A 13,165-nucleotide genomic window follows, 5' to 3' on the forward strand; every position below is an offset into this window, starting at 1 on the left:
TTTTCAAACGACTATAACTTTTTGCTCGTTAGTCCGAATTAGACGAAACCAACGCTCACGTCTTCGTTATGATCCCCTCTATCCAGTAATCCAACTCAAACATGTTTTTGAAAAGTTTAAAAATTTGAATTAGATCAGATTTGAATTCAAACTTCGTTTGATCATAACTTGAGTTTCGTAGCTCTGTTTGAGTTGATTCTTTTTCCAAATCGAAGCTGTTGACCTAAACTTTCTGATAAGGCCAAATTCATATAATTTTGGTACTATTAAAAATTGTTTTATGTTGCAAGAGTTATTTGCTTGGTTTTGATGTTTTCCGAATCGTCTTCTTCGATCTTTTTGATCTTTTGAGTGATTGCTTATGTGTGGTTGCTATTGCTTGCTTACAATAGATTGACCGGAGTGTGACGAGTAGATCTATCAAGGGTTATGAGTGTGAATCATCTTCATCAACATTGCAGGCAAGTAACACTTTGATCATACCTTCTACTACCCAGTTTTATTGCATTAGATCAAACCTCAAACATTGCATGATTAGGATCTAATTAAATTGTGGGATGGGAAGTAGTTGAGGTAGTACCTATTACCTGTTTATTATCAAACCTTTGGGAGTTACTTCTACATTTTCTTACTATTGCTATGCTATGCTAGTAGACGTGGATTGGTGAGTGATATCCATGACAGATGTGAGATTTTAAAATCAATGGTTTATCTAAGGTGGCAACTTAAATACACATCTGGGTGGATTGAGGTACCTGGGTATTCCAGGATTGCATGTTTTCTTTTGGACCGCCACCCAGGCTCAAAGGGATCATGAGATTATTCATGCTAGAAACTTTTGTGTGCAGCCACAAGCTACTATGTGTTCTAGCATAGTTGACTAAGTCGTGCAAACTCTTACAGTGGTAGACTAGCAGATGTAGGGGATGTAGGTGGTACGGTCTACCCATCGTAAGGTGCTAGCGCTTCTGAAAGACTATGTCTCGGTCATCCATTTCTCAAACACCATGTAGTGCGAGAATCCCAACGGAGGAGATCGAGTCTTGTGGGGAAAAGTGCGCAAACCTCTGCAGAGTGTATAAACTAATCATGGTTAGCTGTGTCCCCGGTTATGGACGTTTTGAGTATCTAGTACTTGGATTATAATGTGAATCTCAACATGTTACTATAAAATTAAGTTTGACGGGTTTGTTTAATGATGTTTAATTGGGATTGAGAATCCTGTCAACCATTCTCAATGTTTAACAACCACCATGATAGTTAAATAAATTTATTCCTTTGCAGTAGGGAAAAATTGGCTTTTCACAAAACTGTAACCATAGAGCTTTCCACCAGCCAAATATGCATATAGTATAGCTGTTTCATTCCATTACTCTCTATGTGTTACCTTGCCAGCATATTCCATGTGCTGACCCGTTTACGGGCTACAATGTTAATGTTGCAGACTTTTCAGACGACGATTAAGGAGTTTTAGGTCGTGGTTCTATACTCAGTGATGTCGTTGGAGTTGATGGACTCACTTATCTTCCAAGCCTTCCGCTGTTATCGTTATTAGATGGCCTTAAGACATATTTATTGTAATAAGTTCTCTTTTGAGACACTCGATGTAATAAGTGTGTGATTGCTACTCTGTTATAAATCCTTCAAGTACTGTGTGGTGTCAGCATTACTGATCCAGGGATGACACCGGAGCACAGAGATTGGACCGTTTGAGGTCTGGTCGCTACAGGTAAGGTGGGTTAGAGGCTTGACATGGCAATATGAGAGGCATGATATAGCAAGTGGTAGGTATCACAGCATAGCAAAAGAGCGAGCAACTAGCAAGCAAAGATAGAAGTGATTTTGAGGGTATGGTCATCTTGCCTGAGATCCCGCAAGGAAGACGAACGAGTCCATGAAGAAGACAACCGGACATAGTCGAACAGATGCTCACAAACACGACGTTATCAGAACTAATCCGAAGAAGCAACACCGTAAAGAAGCAAACAACATAGTAAACAACCATCACATAATCATGGCATGATGCACAACCAAGTATGATGCATGTCCGGTTTAATGAGGCATGGCATGGCAAGGCAAAGTGCAACAAACAACACTACAAATTAAGTGGAGATCAATATGCAACGAGTTGCATATTGCTGGACACCACATTTGATTATTTAGTTCACTCCCAGTTAGGTACTCAACAGTATTAAATGTTGGTTAACATGGCAAGAGGTGAAGAAAAGTAAAACTACCTATCTAGGCAAGTTTAAATGAGGCCGGAACAACAAGCAATAAGTCCGGAAAATCCGCATGTGCATATTAATGGATTTGGTACTGTTCTGCCCTAAACACAATTTTAGGGTTGTTAAACATGCAAAGTGATGCCACCATGTTAAACTAGACATTTTTCTACCCCATTTACATATAAAGATTATTAAATTTGGAGCTACAATTAAATAGTTATGAATTAAAACATTTTAGCATGGCATATGGGCAAAGTTACACAAACATTATTTTAAACATTTTAAACATGGATGAAAATGACATATTATGAAACTACACGAAATTCTAAGCAACTTTCCTGTTAAGTTTGTTTAAATCCGATGCACGGTTATTTAGGTGAGATCATTTTTGAAATGATTGCATATTCTGTAATTATGCATGTGAAGGAAAAATTAGTAAATTCGCAGAACTAAAAAAACATCTATGGGCTGAATCTGGTGCAAGTTGGGCCAACTGAAAAAAACAAAAGAGGCGCTGCTGGGGGGTGTCTCACCATGGGCCAAGGCCCAGTCGGTGAGGAGGCCGTAGCAGAAGAGTAGCTGGGGCAAGAAGGGCCAGGCTCGGTCAACGGGCGCTGAAAGAGGCAGGGCTATGCGCAGTGGCTTCAGACGAAGCGAGGCATGGCAGCGGCAGGTCTTGGCGAGGATGCCAGCAGTGGCGAGCTTGCGGGCACGCAGAGGGAGGTTGAAGATGCTGGCCAGCGCCGGATCTGGACGGACGCGAAGCAGGGCGTGGCCAAAGCGAGACGAGGCGAGGCGAACGAGCTGCTCCTTGCTACTGAAGAAAAATGCAGCAGCAGGGGTTCATGGAAATGCAGAAGATGGTCGGCGTGGCAATGGAACTGCGGCGGGACGGCAGGGATGGAGCGAATGTGCGGATCTGACCCTATAGGGAGCCGAACTGACCAGGGTGAGGTGGAGGAACTCCGGCGAGGCAACGGCTTTGCGGGACGAATGCTGGCGACCTTGAGGATGAGTGGGCGCCGCGGCTCAAGGAGCAAGGCGAGGTGGCGACCAGGGCGACTCCGGCGGGCGAGCAAGGCAGCAGGGAGGCTGGAGACGTCGGATCCGAGGCCAGGGCCGGAGGAACTTGATCCCAGCGACGATGGAGCTTCCGCGGGCGGCCATGGCATATCCCACTCGTTCCCTGTGAAGAGACAGAGAGGGTGAGGCGAGAGAGATGAGAGATTTTGAGAGAGCGACACGGGGAGGAAGGGAGCAGGGCACGGCCTGGTGGCACTAGTTGCCGGTGACGGTAGCACGAGGGGACGAGGCTGAGCGCTCCTGCTCAGGCCTCGAGCAGCTACATGATCCAGTCGGGATCAAGGGAAACAAGTGGCTTGCACTGGTTGGTGGGCTGGATCGGGAGGGGATCCCGAGGAAGAGGGGACTGGAGGAGTGGCGGCAGCGCGATGGGATCGATGGGACAAGGTTGCCTAAAATCTAGGGTTGGACTTATATTTATATCAAGTGGATCTAAAGGCAGACTAATGGAAACCCTTAGATTTAAATCGGACGGACGAGGAAAAAATATGTTAGGCAGTCCAATTAAGAAAACAAGGATGTTTTGTAGACGTTTGGGGATGATCCGGACCCAACGGTGACAACTGCCCGGGTCGGTTTTGGGGAAGTTTCGGACACGCACGCGAGGGGGTTTGTGCTTTGAGCAAAGAGGGGTTTTCGGACCGTGCAAACGCATCGGACGGCTCCGGGCGCTAAGAGGGGTAGGCATGGGCCTAGGTGGACTATGGAGAGAGGGTTGGTCTGAGAGAAGAGGAGAGAGATGCAGCCCGACACGGTTTCTGGAGACCGAAAATGTCCGACGAAAAGACCGGCTATACTGCCGCTATAGTTAACCGTTGGGGCATCAAACTAACTCCGAACGCGATGAAACTTGGCAGGCGGCCTACCTACAACATAAAAACACCGCATGCCAACTTTCAACCCATTCCGAGAACATTTTTCGGCCACTTATAAAATAATATTTCGGAGGTGCCACGGGCGCGTGCAAGTGTGTCTGGGCTCAGAACGAACAACGGAAAGAACGAGGAGACCGAGACGGATGCACGTTTTGAAAACATGATGATGCAATGACAAGATGCAATGACAAGATGCAACGCACAAGCAAATGCCATGGCAACAACGGCAAATAACTGGAAGACACCTGGCGCATCGGTCTCGGGGCGTCACAACACTCCACCACTACAAGAGGATCTCGACCCGAGATCCTAGGGATGGCACCGGAGAGAAGCGGAAAAGGAAGTGGAGAGGTAAAACTAAGTTGCTGCTTTGACAAATGAGTGAAACCAAAGAACCCTGCGAGGTTGAGCAAATTGAAAGAAAGAATACAACGGAGATGAACAAAGTTGAAAGCACTCCGTTAGGAAAGAGGAACAAGGAAGAACAAATTCGGACAACATTCTGGTTAAATGGAAGGAAACGGACATGATCTTGACAAGATGAGAGGATACTTGATGAAATCAAGAACACACTGCCTCTGGAACTATTGAAAGAATGGCACAAGGGGTAAGAAAGATTCATACGGCACTCCAGTTAAGAAGGGAGGCAAAACTAGATAAGATGAGAGAGCTCGAATGAAAACACGACACTCCGGTTAAATGGATAAGCAAAAGTAAAGAACATGATCCTCACAATTCGAGATGAAGAGTGAAGAGAGCAACATCACAATGCTTCCGGAACAAAAAAATAGAAGCTAGATTGTTGGGATAAAGGTATCGGAGAAGAAAATGACAACTTCTGCCACAAATGAGCTTGAAAAAGCATCTTTAGGAGAAGGGTCGAGCGGAGTTGTTGGAAAAACCAACAACGAAAAGAGTAAGCTTGATGTGGGCTTATGGAAGACATCTCAAAATTATGAGGTGACAACCTGCCACTCACCGAAAAGATTTGATTGGGAGCTAGAAAAGATAAAAGCTTCTTCCATCGAGGTAATAAGAAAACTTGGATCATAGGTAATCACCACAAGGAGCAACATTCCCAATGGAAGGCTTTAGGTGAAAACTATACTAAGATAACTCTAAGGAAGAAAATGATGGGTTTAAATATCTCATTCCTGACAACTTTTGAATCATGAAACATGAAAGAAAATTGTCAAGAATGGCATATCACCATCCCAAAGGATAAGGTAGAAAGAATTGCACTTAGAAATGCAAGATGAAGAATACTTGAGCTCCTTTGAAAAGAATCTCGATGAACACCTCGAGAAGGAATTAAATCCTTGCTGAACCATCATGTGGAACCTCCATGAAGAACTCCGGTAACAAAAGAATGATAAAAAATTAAAGAGAGGTTGAAAACACAAGGTGAAGCCTTGTAATGATTTAGATGGATCTTCGTGACGATATAACAGAAAAAAAACTTGGCACTCCGGAAGGAAAATATGAACAAATGAAATCAAGAATTTCGATGAACCTCCGGAATAAGGAATTAATCACTTGGATGAAACAATAATAAGAATTATGTTATGCGTATCCTTCACCAATTTAAATTGATGACAAGCAGCGGATTTGGCATACTACTTATTCTCGTAGAAAGTATTAAGATAGATATAGCATAAACATGGGAAGGTCTTCAACGATCCACCGGAAGGATCGAAACAACGAATGAATTGATACAATAACAACGAAAGAGAATTCTTGAACGAACCGCCGTAAAAATTGAAAATGAACGAAGATACTTGAGAGAATTTAGATACGAATGAACAAAGAGATCCCGAGCTGATTTGAGAATACTTGACTGATGCACCGGTAAGATTTGAAGAATGAGAGCTAAAAGCTGAGAATGAATAAACCCGAAATGATGGCCTTCGGAGAATCAAACTGAAAAGACTCCTGAATTGCTCCGGAAGGGTAAAAGAATGCTCATAATCGAAAACAATTATGAGAAGAAAGCATCAAGCTAGAATCACGAATCTTTGAAAGGACGGGTAAGGATTTAAGAGGAACTCTTCTTCGGTCTTCAAGTATTGAGAATGACGATGAGAAACACCACCATGAATTTTTGAGGCACTCCGGAATGGAAATTAGAAAGGTTGAACCAATGATGAAAGAATATGAAGGATCTTGGAGAAGGCATTTGACTGATGATAACTCATTCTTATGTCAAAATTGGAAAAGAATTTGAGAAGCTCCGGGAAAATTAGAAGAGTCAGGTAAGATCCTGGGAAAAGACCTGTGGGTTAGGGCCCACTCAAAAGAAACACCATTGAAAAGATTGCTTGAAAAGAGAGATTGCACCGGTTGAATTAAATGGCTTGAATGAGATAACATCCTTGAAAGAGCTTGAACGAATGCAGAGTGGAAACACAAATCTTCGAGATATCTTCAGTACTCCGGAACAATTGAATAATGAGAGGGGAATGATTAAGAGGTGCACCGGCATGAGAAGACATTTGGAACGAGGACAAGATATGATTGACAAAGCTTGATTTGAATTCACCGAAGAAGAAAAAGAACGAATAATGATGAACTTGAAGCTCTGTTAGAATCTCCATGAGAATCACCGGATATGAACATTGAAAGAAAAGAATGAAGAGACTTCACATGAATAAAATGGATACTTGATTAAGAAATCTGAGTCCTTGAAGAAAAAGGGTGGGAGGGCGGGAAAAACAAAGGCAACTTGGAACGAATGAAACAAACACCATTGCAAAGAACTGAGAATTGATCTCGTGAATGTAGAAATGATCGGATCCACTTGAAGAGGAACACGCCGGTTGAAAAGAATTGTCATTAGAATCTCGATTATCATGAAGGATTGGTATTCACATAGAAATATGAGAACACCATTTAGGAAAAGTATGGAATCAACATTTGACTTTGAAGCAACTCGAATACCACAAATCAAAACAAAACAAAGCATTGTCTTGCAGAATAAGCCGAAACAAACATATGATAGAGATTTCATCCGAAGTTTTCGTGGTGGGGCCCACACGGGCTCGATCGCATAGCACCATCATGTACAAGGCAGTGCACATGACATATGAAGCGTCCCTGAGTCAGCATAGCCAAGGACTCTTTAAGACACAACGAGAGAACTGTAAAACCAACAGTGGATGGGCGGACCACTAGACGTCAAACCCCAATTTCATATCATACATCTGTCGGAAAGATATCCTAGGAGCTACTTGAAATCCCACTTATAAATTCCCGAAACTTTCTGGTTATGCAATCAGGTGTTGGGGAAATAGGGGAAGCATAATATCTCACCCGTAACTAGCAAATCCTACATCCAGTTGTATCCATCCTTCGACACATAACCAAGAAACCTTCGGAAATCATTTACCTCAACCTTCGAAAAGCATCCGTTATACAAGTTATGGCAATAATCCCTAAGTCCCGCCCCGGTACTGGGTGGCGTCGAGGTTATCTCACCAACAACTGCATAAAAGAGATTTTCGATGTCGGCGAAACTCAGGTATTCCAAAACCGCAACGATAAAGACGACAACACCTCAGAGCTCAACTCCCCGGGACACTGCCACAACCCCTAAATGTCAGGAGGCACCAAGAACAATGTTCTCGTCACAAAACCATCGGAACAATTCCAAGATACCCGCGTGATCCTAAAAAAAATCGTGAAATTTGAGGAGAGAAGAGTCAAAACTCTACGCCAGGAGGCCTCACCAGAGCAACGAAGGGACTGAGGAGTAAAAAGAATCCTACTCTCTGATATATATAATCCTATAAGACTCAAAACATTTTTCTAGACTCAACAACGCCAGCGATTCGATCAAGCAGGGGGCTCCTAAGTCGGGGAAGGCTCTGATTACCAACTTGTAACACCCACGATGCAGCTATATCTCCCACGTGTCGGAGCACGACTTAGAGGCATAACCGCATTGTAGGCATGTCGCAAGAGGGGTAATCTTTACACATCCCATGTACTGTGTAAGAAAGGGTTAAAGAGTTGGCTTATAATCGCCACTTCAAACAATACATGAATATAGCATTACATCATCTAGATACAATGAAGGTCCGACTACGAAACCAAATAAAGAAAGACAACCCCTAATGCAAAATATCCCCGATCGCCCCGACTGGGCTCCACTACTGATCAACTGGAAATGAAACAACACAACGAACACGATCTTCATCGAGCTCCTCCTTGAGATCGGTTGCGTCACCTGCACTGGTATCAACGACACCTGCAACTGGTTTTGGAAGTAATCTGTGAGTCACGGGGACTCAGCAATCTCACACCCTCGCGATCAAGACTATTTAAGCTTATGGGTAGGATAGGGTAATGAGGTGGAGCTGCAGCAAGCACTAGCATATATGGTGGCTAACATACGCAAATGAGAGTGAGAAGAGAAGCGAAGAAATGGTCGTGAACTAGAAGTGATCAAGAAGTGATCCTGAAACTACTTACGTTCAAGCATAACACAAGAACCGTGTTCACTTCCCGGACTCCGTCGGAAAGAGACCATCACAGCTACACACGCGGTTGATGCATTTTAAATTAAGTTAAGTATCAAGTTCTCTACAACCGGACATTAACAAATTCCCATCTGCCCATAACCGCGGGCACGACTTTCAAAAGTTCAAAACCCTGTAGGGGTGTCCCAACTTAGCCCATCACTATATCTCATGGTCAACGAAGGATATTCCTTCTCCAAGGAAGACCCGATCAGACTCGGAATCCTGGTTACAAGACATTTCGACAATGGTAAAACAAGACGAGCAAAGCCGCCCGATGCGCCGACATCCTGATAGGAGCTGGACATATCTCGTTCTCAGGGAAACACCAGATGAGACATCCTACGAGTAAAACCAACCCTCAAGTTTCCCCAAGGTGGCCCCGCAGTCTACTCAGTTCGGACCAACACTTAGAGAAGCACTGGCCCGAGGGAGGGGGGGGGGTTAAAGTAAAGATGACCCTTGAGTCTGCAGAACCCAAGGGAAGGTGATAGGTTGTTAGTGCAAATCGTAAAACCAAGGTTGGGCCTTGCTGGAGGAGTTTAATTCAAGGCGAACTGTCAAGGGGTTCCCATTATAACCCAACCGCGTAATGAAGGCAGAATCAAGGAACATAACACCGGTATGACGGAAACTAGGGCGGCAAGAGTGGAACAAAACACCAGGCATAAGGCCGAGCCTTCCACTCTTTACCAAGTATATAGATGCATTAATTAAATAAGAGATATTGTGATATCCCAACCTATCCATCTTCCAACATGGAACAAACTTCATCTTCACCTGCAACTAGCAACGCTATAAGATGGGCTGAGCAAAAGCGGTAACATAGCCAAACAACGGTTTCCTAGGTAAGGTGGGTTAGAGGCTTGACATGGCAATATGGGAGGCATGATATAGCAAATGGTAGGTATCGCAACACAGCAAAAGAGCGAGCAACTAGCAAGCAAAGATATAGGTGATTTCGAGGGTATGGTCATCTTGCCTGAGATCCCGCAAGGAAGAAGAACGAGTCCATGAAGAAGACAACCGGACGTAGTCGAACGGATCCTCACAAACGCGACGTTATCGGAACTAACCCGAAGAAGCAACACCGGAAAGAAGTAAACAACATAGTAAACAACCATCACATAATCATGGCATGATGCACAACCAAGTATGATGCATGTCCGGTTTATTGAGGCATGGCATGGCAAGGCAAAGTGCAACAAACAACACTACAAATTAAGTGGAGATCAATATGCAACGAGTTGCATATTGCCAGACAACACATTTGATTATTTAGTTCACTCCCAGTTAGGTACTCAACAATATTAAATGTTGGTTAACATGGCAAGAGGTGAAGCAAAGTAAAACTACCTATCTAGGCAAGTTTAAATGAGGCCGGAACAACAAGCAATAAGTCCGGAAAATCCTCATGTGCATATTAATGGATTTGTTAAATTCTGCCCTAAACACAAATTTAGGGTTGTTAAACATGCAAAGTGATGCCACCATGTTAAACTAGACATTTTTCTACCCCATTTACATATAAAGATTATTAAATTTGGAGCTACAGTTAAATAGTTATGAATTAAAACATTTTAGCATGGCATATGGGCAAAGTTACACAAACAACATTTTAAACATTTTAAACATGGATGAAAATGACAAATTATGAAACTACATGAAATTCTAAGCAACTTTCATGTTAAGTTTGTTTAAATCCGATGCACGGTTATTTAGGTGAGAGTAATTTTAAAATGATGGCATATTATGTAATTATGCATGTGAAGGAAAAATTAGTAAATTCGTAAAACTAAAAAAACATCTATGGGCCGAATTTGGTGCAAGTTGGGGCAACTGAAAAAAAACAAAAGAGGCGCTGCTGGGGGGCATCTCACCATGGACCAAGGCCCAGTCGGTGAGGAGGCCGTAGCAGAAGAGTAGCTGGGACAAGAAGGCCCAGGCTCGGTCAACGGGCGCTGAAACAGGCAGGGCTATGCGCAGTGGCTTCAGACGAAGTGAGGTTTGGCAGCGGCAGGTCTTGGCGAGGATGCCAGCAGCGGCGAGCTTGCGAGCATGCAGCGGGAGGTTGAAGATGCTGGCCAGCGCCGGATCTGGACGGACGTGAAGCAGGGCGTGGCCAAAGCGAGGCGAGGCGAGGCGAGGCGAACGAGCTGCTGCTCGCTACTGAAGAAAAAAGGCAGCAACAGGGGTTCATGGCAATGCAGTGTTGGAAATATGCCCTAGAGGCAATAATAAATTGGTTATTATTATATTTCCTTATTCATGATAATCGTTTATTATCCATGCTAGAATTGTATTGATAGGAAACTCAGATACATGTGTGGATACATAGACAACACCATGCCCCTAGTAAGCCTCTAGTTGACTAGCTCGTTGATCAATAGATGGTTACGGTTTCCTGACCATGGACATTGGATGTCGTTGATAACGAGATCACATCATTAGGAGAATGATGTGATGGACAAGACCCAATCCTAAGCCTAGCACAAGATCATGTAGTTCGTATGCTAAAGCTTTTTTAATGTCAAGTATCATTTCCTTAGACCATGAGATTGTGCAACTCCCGGATACTGTAGGAGTTCTTTGGGTGTGCCAAACGTCACAACGTAACTGGGTGGCTATAAAGGTACATTACAGGTATCTCCGAAAGTGTCTGTTGGGTTGGCACGAATCGAGACTGGGATTTGTCACTCCGTGTAAACGGAGAGGTATCTCTGGGCCCACTCGGTAGGACATCATCATAATGTGCACAATGTGATCAAGGAGTTGATCACGGGATGATGTGTTACGGAACGAGTAAAAGAGACTTGCCAGTAATGAGATTGAACAAGGTATCGGGATACCGATGATCGAATCTCGGGCAAGTATCGTACCGCTAGACAAAGGGAATTGTATACGGGATTGATTAAGTCCTTGACATCGTGGTTCATCCGATGAGATCATCGTGGAACATGTGGGAGCCAACATGGGTATCCAGATCCCGCTGTTGGTTATTGACCGGAGAGTTATCATGGTCATGTTTGCATGGTTCCCGAACCCGTAGGGTCTACACACTTAAGGTTCGATGACGCTAGGGTTATAGGGAATAGATATACGTGATTACCGAATGTTGTTCGGAGTCCCGGATGAGATCCCGGACGTCACGAGGAGTTCCGGAATGGTCCGGAGGTAAAGATTTATATATGGGAAGTCCTGTTTTGGTCACCGGAAAAGTTTCGGGTTTTATCGGTAACGTACCGGGACCACTGGGAGGGTCCCGGGGGTCCACCAAGTGGGGCCACCAGCCCCAGAGGGCTGCATGGGCCAAGTGGGAGGGGACCAGCCCCAGGTGGGCTGGTGCGCCCCCCCCCCCCACCAAGGCCCAAGGCGCCTCCAGGAGGGGAAGGGGGCAAACCCTAGGGCAGATGGGCCCTAAGGCCCACCCCAGGTGCGCCTCCCCCTCTCCCCTTGTGGCCGCCACCCAGATGGGATCTGGGGGCTGCCGCCACCCCTAGGGAGGGAACCCTAGGTGGGGGCGCAGCCCCTCCCCTTCCCCTATATATACTTGAGGTATTGGAGGCTGCAAGACACACGAGTTCTTCTCCTTCTTGGCGCAGCCCTACCCCTCTCCCTCCTCGTCTCTTGCGGTGCTTGGCGAAGCCCTGCTGGAGTACCACGCTCCGCCACCACCACCACGCTGTCGAGCTGCTGCTGGATGGAGTCTTCCCCAACCTCTCCTTCTCCCCTTGCTGGATCAAGGCGTCGGAGACGTCACCGGGCTGTACGTGTGTTGAACACGGAGGTGCCGTCCGTTCGGCACTAGGATCATCGGTGATTTGGATCACGACGAGTACGACTCCATCAACCCCATTCACTTAGCGATCTTCAAGGGTATGTAGATGCACTCTCCTTCCCCTCGTTGCTGGTTTCTCCATAGATAGATCTTGGTGACACGTAGGAAAATTTTGAATTTCTGCTACGTTCCCCAACAGTGGCATCATGAGCTAGGTCTATGCGTAGTTTCTATGCACGAGTAGAACACAAAGTAGTTGTGGGCGTTGATTTTGTTCAATATGCTTACCGTTACTAGTCCAATATTGATTCGGCGGCATTGTGGGATGAAGCGGCCCGGACCGACCTTACACGTACTCTTACGTGAGACTGGTTCCACCGACTGACATGCACTAGTTGCATAAGGTGGCTAGCGGGTGTCTGTCTCTCCCACTTTAGTCGGATCGGATTCGATGAAAAGGGTCCTTATGAAGGGTAAATAGAAATTGGCATATCACGTTATGGTTTTGCGTAGGTAAGAAACGTTCTTGCTAGAAACCCATAGCAGCCACGTAAAACATGCAAACAACAATTAGAGGACGTCTAACTTGTTTTTGCAGGGTATGCTATGTGATGTGATATGGCCAAGAAGAATGTGATGAATGATATGTGATGTATGAGATTGATCATGTTCTTGTAATAGGAA

Source organism: Triticum dicoccoides, chromosome 2A (genome assembly GCF_002162155.2).
Source record: "Triticum dicoccoides isolate Atlit2015 ecotype Zavitan chromosome 2A, WEW_v2.0, whole genome shotgun sequence".
NCBI lineage: Eukaryota > Viridiplantae > Streptophyta > Magnoliopsida > Poales > Poaceae > Triticum > Triticum dicoccoides.